Source organism: Leptodactylus fuscus, chromosome 1 (genome assembly GCF_031893055.1).
Source record: "Leptodactylus fuscus isolate aLepFus1 chromosome 1, aLepFus1.hap2, whole genome shotgun sequence".
NCBI lineage: Eukaryota > Metazoa > Chordata > Amphibia > Anura > Leptodactylidae > Leptodactylus > Leptodactylus fuscus.
The window spans coordinates 339,804,407-339,812,998 of record NC_134265.1 but is presented as its reverse complement, the minus strand read 5'-3'; the positions used below and the strand labels follow the sequence as shown (position 1 = coordinate 339,812,998).

The 8,592-nt window shown below is 45.6% G+C and overlaps 1 non-coding gene and 1 pseudogene across 1 annotated transcript; one reads left to right on the top strand and one right to left on the bottom strand.

Annotated features, from left to right (window-relative positions):
• Positions 1-5,420: 5,420 nt before the first annotated feature.
• On the bottom strand, positions 5,421-5,538 carry LOC142190973 (small nucleolar RNA SNORA17; annotated as a pseudogene).
• Positions 5,477-5,603, top strand: LOC142190979 (small nucleolar RNA SNORA17). The gene has a single exon (XR_012714603.1). It is a non-coding gene; the product is annotated as a small nucleolar RNA SNORA17 (small nucleolar RNA).
• Positions 5,604-8,592: the final 2,989 nt, after the last annotated feature.

Here is an 8,592-nt window from a genome sequence, read left to right as displayed (position 1 = left end):
TGCTCTCTTATTCTCCAGATCCTCCCAGAAAATAATGTTATAAAATGGATGGTCTCAGAATTTATCTGCAGCAGGTTCAGGAGCAGATCTTCTAGGTCGGCATCCAGCCAAGATGGAAACTTTGGCTCGTCTCTGGTGTTTTTGCCGCCATAGTAAAATGGGGAGAATCCTTTGACATCCTGGACATAACAATCCCCAGTCTCCAACAGTCAATTGCTGCATCAAATTTCTGCACCTCAGGGAGGTATTGATAACTTGGTGTGCCCGCTGTTCCATGGATCTTACTGGTGGAGGTGACACCATCGGGGGCAATCCCCAGGTCAATGAGGCGGATGTGTCCATTTCCATCCAACATGATATTTGCTGCATTTATTTCTCTGCAATTATAGAAGACAGATGATACATTAAAAAAGTGAATGGCAAATCTATCCATGGAGGTGGTGACATGGGAGACATGGCATGTACTATAACAATACTAGGTATCAATCAGGACTCTGGAAAAGCCAAGTACATTATTTCCACCATTACAATAGAAGTTTCTGCTTACCTGTGGACGATGTTGCATCTATGGAGGAAGTGGAGTCCACATGCTATCTCTGCTGTGTAGAATCTGAGGACAGAGTATAGAGTCAGTGACATGAAATCTTCTCTAGTAATTCTTTAATATCACATTAATATTACAGTGTCAGTCACCAGCAGGATAGAGGAGGCGCTGTATATGGCCGCTTGTATTCCCTCCAGTCACTGCGTTCTTCTATACCTGATCTGTCACATCACCATATACTTTCCTCCCTTCAGTCCACTTTTAGTCTTTTTCCCCCGTCTCCTGATATGTCATTTACTCGCCTTACGCTGTCGATGTTCAGTCTGCCGCACATTCTTATTAATTCCTCCAGGCTGCCACCAGACAGATACTCCATGATGAAATACGCAGCATCCTGAGACTGGTGTGCGGCATACAGTTGGCAAACAAATGGGCAGTGTCGGGCCTTCAGGAGCATCTGCCGCTCTCTCATTAAAACTGCTGCGTTGCGACCTGTCTTGGTGACAACCTTGATGGCCATGAAGGTGTTTCTGCCGGGTAATGATGCCAGGAAGACCTGAAGAAAAAGATAGAAAATTCATTAAAACTGGTTACAAGGGAAATTCAGTCACACATATGGATATAAAGTTACTGGAGCTAAGAGATATGAAGGGGGGAACAGGGGGCAAGGACATTTCGGGACATCCTTACATTCATGCAATTGGTAGAAACTACAGTTAGACTGATATGCATTCATTGACTGATTACAGAAAACAATAGCTTACATACATATGAATAACAAATTAAATACAAAATTATTTCTTTCCCTTTATCAAAAAATAAGACGTTATTAAACTTACTTTGCCAAATGGATGTTGTAGGTTCCCGGCTGCACCCTGGTCTTGGCCCATCATCCTCCAATATTCTGGCCTCTCCTCTCCTTTATCTCCCTTGATCTAACCTTGTCATCCTCTTCTCTCTTCCTCTTTTCTTCTCTCTTCTTTTCTTTTCTCTCCTCCTCTTCTCGCTTCCTCTTTTCTTCTCTCTTCTTTTCTTCTCTCTTCCTCTTTTCTTCTCTCTCCTCCTCTTCCTCTTTGCCTCTCTCTTCTCCTCTTCTCTCTTTTCTTCTCTCTTCTTTTCTTCTCTCTCCTCCTCTTCTCTCTTCCTCTCTATTCTCCTCTTCTCTCTTCCTTTTGCCTTCTCCTCCTTGTCCAGTGGATGCCATTTTCTGTAGATCCTCAGGTAATACTGTAGTTCAGTCCTATCTCGGCCGTCGACAGTTGAGACTAACCAGTACTGCCAGTACTACATGTACCAGCTCTGCCATATAGGATGTGGACATCATGACTGATAGTCCAGTGTGCAGAGGAATGGAGAACTTCATGGCTGGCTCTTTTAGTACTATATTATCTGATGATGGGGCAGAGGATGTGACTTTATGTCTGGGTTGTGTAAGCCGATGGCTGGTCAGGTAATGAAGGGGGTGTACATCTTACCCAGACTACTCAGGTGGGTGAGATGAGAAAACTCCAGAAAGAACATTTCTCAGCAAATAACTATTGTCTGCTGAGGGTTATTTAAGAGTTCCAGTTACTGGGCTGGATTTTTAGGAATGGCAGGTAGGTTGGTATTGGGACCTGTCATTCCACCCCCTCCAGTCCACACTTTGGGGACGTTCCGGTAGCGACTCAGCTGCAGAGAGTCTCCTCATCAAGGAGGCTTAGGAAGTTGCTCCAGCAGCAACACTTGGGCCGAGCTTGGCTGGAGAACAAACAGAGAGGTCATATTTTTGGAGTTGTGTCCTGAATGATTCTACTGGCTTTTGATTTCTGTTATTCTAGGTGAGGTAATCTATTCTGTGTTTAGTTAGAGCCTAGCAGGGCAGGGATTTATTTTTGTATTGTTTCCTTTTGTTGCTGCACTACCTTTTGAGTGAAAATAAACTCTACCTTTGCTGTCACCAGGAGCGGCCCTGGTGACAGCAGTATTGCCAGTATTGCCCTGATGGTGGCCCTGTTCACAGATTTCAAGCTACAGAATTTTGCACTTTGCTGCTCTCACCAGTTTTTTAGGACATACTCTTTTGTTTGCAGTAATGCAATGATTTGCTCATTGATATTTAGGCTAGGGTTACAATACATGGCAACATTACACTAGGTTCACACTAGCATTTTGGGTTTCTGTTCTTCAGGTCCGCTTGGGGACCTGAAAAATGGAAACCCTATTAATTTAAAAAGCAGTTATCCATGGAAACCTGCAGACTCCATAGACTATTGGCAGAGAGAAAATTCCTCTTTTCATCTTTTAAGCGGAATAGGGGACAGAGTCTCCAAATGGTCACCAAATGCTAGTGTGACCACAGCCTGATATTGAACCTCAAATTCATTCAATTTAGACTTGAGCTACAAGACAATACACAACAATTGGGTTTCTGCCCTATTATGCTGATTATATACTGAAATCGGTGGAGAGAATAGTCCTGAAATAATGCTGCCTTTATGGTGTATCTTTTATTACTTATTTATTACATAAAGCTAGGATGATGGCTAGGTGGAGTAGATGGTCACTGACGGTACAGGGAAGTATGCAGGATTTTCTATAGGGGATGGTTCAGGCTGCAACAAATTTGTTAAGGGGGCTGTCTGGGCTTAATTTTTTTTAGGATAGTCCATAAACACTTAGCCCCCAGACCAATCATCTGTGTTTCCACCATGTTTCCACCCCTGCAGGGGTGAACCTAGGGTTTGTGCCGCCTCAGGCGGACGTCAGAAAGCCGTCAGAAAGGGTCACTCTTAGCAGGCGGGGAGAGGACCTGCTCTCTGCTAAGCGTGAGGGGCGGCCGCTGGTGCAGCGCTACGTCCAGAGGGCCGCCCCAATATACCGCTCGCTTCCCATGCCAGGCTGCCGAGACGGTGATGCTAAACCAGTCCAGGACAGCTTGTCCTGGACTGGCTTAGGTCATCAAAAATGCTGCCCCCCGGGGCTCCGGCATAGCGCCGCCTGAAGCGGTCGCTTCAGGTCGCCTCATGGGAGGTGCAGCGCTCTTGCTATGGCATAAGTAATCGACAAGTACAACATTTAGTCATTCTTGATAGACTATAAGTAGTAGGGCATGGTATATGTGCAACTGCTGTTCCATTGAAACGAGAACCCCCATTCTGATGATGGGTGGGGGTACCAGCAGTGACACCTCTGGTTATCAGACACTTATCACCTAACATGTGGATAGGGAAACAGTGTTGATTGAGGGCCAACACCTTAACCCCTTCCCTGCATCCAACAATGCAAGAGCTTGTATAGGAAACTGCAGTAAATTCCAATGAATCCAGAAGGTTTCTATAAACCACAAGTACACGTCTAATACACTATGTTCAGTCTTCTTTTAGTGGTCTAATGTAACAATCCTATATGTAGGTTTAGTCCATCCAGCCTTCCAGCCACATATGATGCATTGGGTATTTTTACAGGAGCAATTTCAAAATCTGCAATGAAGGAGTATTGCGGGCACATGTGCACACACAGCAGTATATTGTACGCCTGCATAGCTGTGGCTTACAATGAGCTTTAATGTGTGAACACTTGGTCATAGGAACATTTGGGAAGCTTAGAGTGCTGATAGATGACTGTGATGATAAATGATCTATGTCAACATTGCACTTCTCCCCAAAGGGCTTGGTAGACCTATCATGTGCACCAATGAGTATTCTGGTTGCCCAGGATAGGACATAATTTTCACATGAAGTAAGGCCAGAATGAAATGAAGTGAAATATACACCATGACAAATATTATCTAAAAGCCAGGAATATCATTGGTGATATGACCTCAGTGATCGAATGTCAATGTATCTCTCCATGAGACAGTAGACGCTCCACCTGCTCCTGATGGGCCCGGTTTACTTGAGGGTAATACGCACTAAATATGACAATTAGGAGATCACTAATCCCTATTCTCATATCAATGTTATTGGCCATAACGCAGAGGGATTCTAGGACAGCTGTCTATAAGGTCACAGGTCTTGGTGGTGAATTCCTCGGTCATGGATGACTATTATAGTTCTCAATCAATCCATCTGTTCATGTGTTCTGGGTATCGGCTGACAATGATATTAACATCTGCTCTATTGTCTGACAACTGCCAATCACACATCCACACCATGTGCCAACTGCAGCGCTCCATCCAAAAACCAGCGTATACTCATCATACAGCAGCCTGGTGCCCAGTAACAAATCATACAAATAGGGTAAAATGTATCTAATTCCTATACACAAACTCATGGCAGGTTTTATTCTCAAAGGACTATTTATTGTTGGATGCAGAAACACATATATGCAGAATCTTTTTGAGAATGGCCACATGGTGGCTCAGTGGTTAACACTACAGCCTTGCAGCACTGGGGTCCTGGTGTTCAAATCCTGCCAAGGGCAAAAAAACATCTGCAAGGAGTTTGTATGTTCTCCCTGTGTTTATATGAATTTCCATCCCGTATTCCAAAAAGACATACTGATAGGGATAAAAATGTACATTGTGAGTTCTATGTGGGGCTCACAATCTACATTAAAAAAAATCTTTTCAAGGACTTTGAAGCTGAATGGTCCTCAATCCTCTGCAGGACTCCACAGAAAAGATAGGGAACTAGGTATGTGTGTGTGTGTGTGCAGGGCCGCCAATAGGCCAGTACTACTGCTACTGGCGTCAGGGGCCCGGCCAAATTTAAAAATGGGGGGGGGCCCGGTTTTGGCCGGCCCCCTGGCGCCGGCAGCAGTCATTGTATGTCCTGTTTCAACTCAGATCTGCGTCCAGAGGACGCAGATCTGAGTTGAACACATACGCGGCTGAAGCAAGGAGCTGACACAGGTCAGCTCCTCGCTTCGCCACTGCATGCCTCTCTCACTGACACATATGCGGCTGAAGCGAGGAGCTGACCTGTGTCAGCTCCTCACTTCGCCGCTGCCGCCTCTCTCGCTGACACATATGCGGCTGAGCCGGAACCCGGCTCAGCCGCATATGTGTCAGCGAGAGAGGCGGCAGCGGCGAAGTGAGGAGCTGACACAGGTCAGCTCCTCGCTTCAGCCGCATATGTGTCAGCGTCACCGAGAGAGGCGGCAGCGGCGAAGCGAGGAGCTGACACAGGTGATGACGATGTGATGACGTCACATCGCGTCTACAACTGTGCGCCAGTAAGAGAGAGAGGCGCGCAGAGAGCAGCGGGGGAACGAAGGAGAAGGTAAGTGTAATGTGGAACATGAAACTGGGGGCAGATGAAGGAGAGGACGGCATGACACTGGGGGCAGAGATGGAGGGACATGAATCTGGGGGCAGAGATGTGAGGACATGAATCTGGGGGAAGAGATGTGAGGACATGAATCTGTGGGCAGAAATGGAGGGGACATGGATCTGGGGGCAGAGATGGAGAGGACATGAATCTGGGGGCAGAGATGAGGGGACATGAATCTGTGGGCAGAAATGGAGGGACATTAATCTGGTGGTAGAGATGTGAGGACATGAATCTGGGGGCAGAGATGTGAGGACATGAATCTGTGGGCAGAAATGGAGGGGACATGGCTCTGGGGGCAGAGATGGAGGGGACATGAATCTGGGGGCAGAGATGGAGGGGACATGGATCTGGGGGCAGAGATGGAGAGGACATGAATCTGGGGGCAGAGATGGAGGGGACATGAATCTGAGGGCAGAGATGGGGGGACATGAATCTGGGGGCAGAGATGGAGGGGACATTAATCTGGGGGCAGAGATGGAGGGACATGAATCTGGGGGCCGAGATGGGGGGACATGAATCTGTGGGCAGAAATGGAGGGGACATGAATCTGGGGGCAGAGATGGAGGGGACATGAATCTGGGGGCAGATGAAGGGTGTATATGAAGCTGGGGGAGAGACGGAGGGGGGACATATAATTTACGGGTGACTGTAGGAGGATTATACAGTGTGTGGGCAAATGGAAAATTAATGAGTGGGCGGAGTCAGCATAACAGTGGGTGGGGCTAAATTTCCCGCGGCGCACATTTTGTCCCTCTTTTGGTTCTTCAAAAGTTGAGAGGTATGGGTACAGGGGGCAATGAAAAGATGTTAGAAGGTGGACGGGGGGGATTGTTGGGACATCGGGTGTGTGGCACTGCGAAAAGGGAACTGGGGCAATAATATATAATATATAAGTTTTTAGCTGGAGAATAATAATGATGTAGGTCGCTATGTTACTAGCATAGCAGCCTGTTTGGGGGTCGGACTTTCACTTTAAAGGAGTGTTCACATTGCGTTTTTGGCCTCCCTTGCTGGGATACGTTGGTAACCAGTCACAATCAGCTCCCCACTTATCCCTGCACGGAGAACTACAGGCCCCCCTTTTTTTTAATGGCCAGTTCTTCGTGCAGGGATAAGTTGACAGCTGATTCTGACTGGTTACCAATGGATCCCGGCAAGGGAGGCCAAAAACACAATGTGAAAAAGCCCTGAGGATTTATTAGGAGGGCTCTTATAGATGGTGTTGGCTCTCTATAGGCGCTGTCACACGTAGCAGATCTTACCTGCAAATAGAATCTGATTAAGCCTTGTAATGCTGCTAAATAAAGGGAAATGTAATACAGAATTGGTATGACGCAAAATAAGGTAGTTTTAAAATGGCGGGGGAGGGGGGGGGCCCAGACACTTAGGCTGTATGGGGCCCCAAAATTCCTGATGGCGGCCCTGTGTGTGTGTGTCTTTCTGTCTGTCTGTGAATGTCTATTTCAGTTTTTACCCTATACATGCACAGTACCTCTTCTTATAACCCTAGCAGAGTACCACTTCTTTTACCCCATATAGCCATTGCATTGTAACCCTTTTTATCCTGCATACAAAGCCACTGCACAGTACCACATCACTTATCAGGCCTAAATAACTCTTGCACAGTACCACTACTCCTTATCCTACATATATGGCATTGCCCAGTACCACTTCTCTTATCTTACGTATATGGGGATTGCACAGTACCACCACTCTTATACTGCATATATGGTCATATATGGATATTGCAGAGTGTCTCATCAATTTCCTGTATACTGTATATGGGCCCAGTACTGCTACTTACAGTATATTCTGCGTATATAAGCAGAGCACAATACTACTTCTCTAATCTTGCATACAGTGCATATATGGACAAACTACAGTCCCATTTCTATATATATATATAGACACTACATACCACCTCTTCTCTTATCTTGTATTTTTGGGCACATATGTCTTAGGGTGGTTTCACACCATCGTCTTTAAGTTCATTGATCTGATCCATCAGAGATGGACTGATAGAAACAGAAGATGTTCCATTGGTAATCATCATCATTGATTTCATTGTTAAAGTTAAAATGGAAAGACCCTTCTGTTGGCTTCCTGGGTTTTAGTTTTTCTGTTTAGACAGGGGAGTGGTCCACAATTTTCAGATTGGTCAGGGCTCATGGTATCCTTAATCCATCCCTACAATGGGAAGTCCTTAAACCTACAAACATGACAGCAATGTGCACCACACCAATAATTTACCCCGAACTTCAAGACACCATTTGTAGATGACAAGTATTTATTAACAGACATCACCACTCAGATCTCCATACCAGTCTGGGGGGGGGGCACATACCCCTCATTTTGAGTTGTGTAACTTCTCAACATTTCCAGACCACTGTCTTGGATATCGGAGATTGCATGATGTCATTTTTTTGCATAGCCATTCGCCTTTGAAGGGTCACACCATTTATTCCACACTCTGTGTAACACGAGTTTGTGCACCTGAACCAAACATCATCCCCGTGCACATAACATATACATGCTGCTTACTGAAAGACTTTTTTTTTTTTTTTTACTATTCTGGGATCTGGAAGACTTCCCCTTATTCTAAGACATTCCCGGAAGAATTGGCAACCATGCCATAAGGAGATGTGCTCTATGGTGATGAGCTATGGGCCAATATACTTTGCTGTCTGTGTTCCTGTCTTTAGGGTAATAATGATTTATATTGCTGCATATTTTGGGCTCTATTATTGCTGGACCTACAGTCATTTGGATGGTTGCCCCCAATAAACATAACAT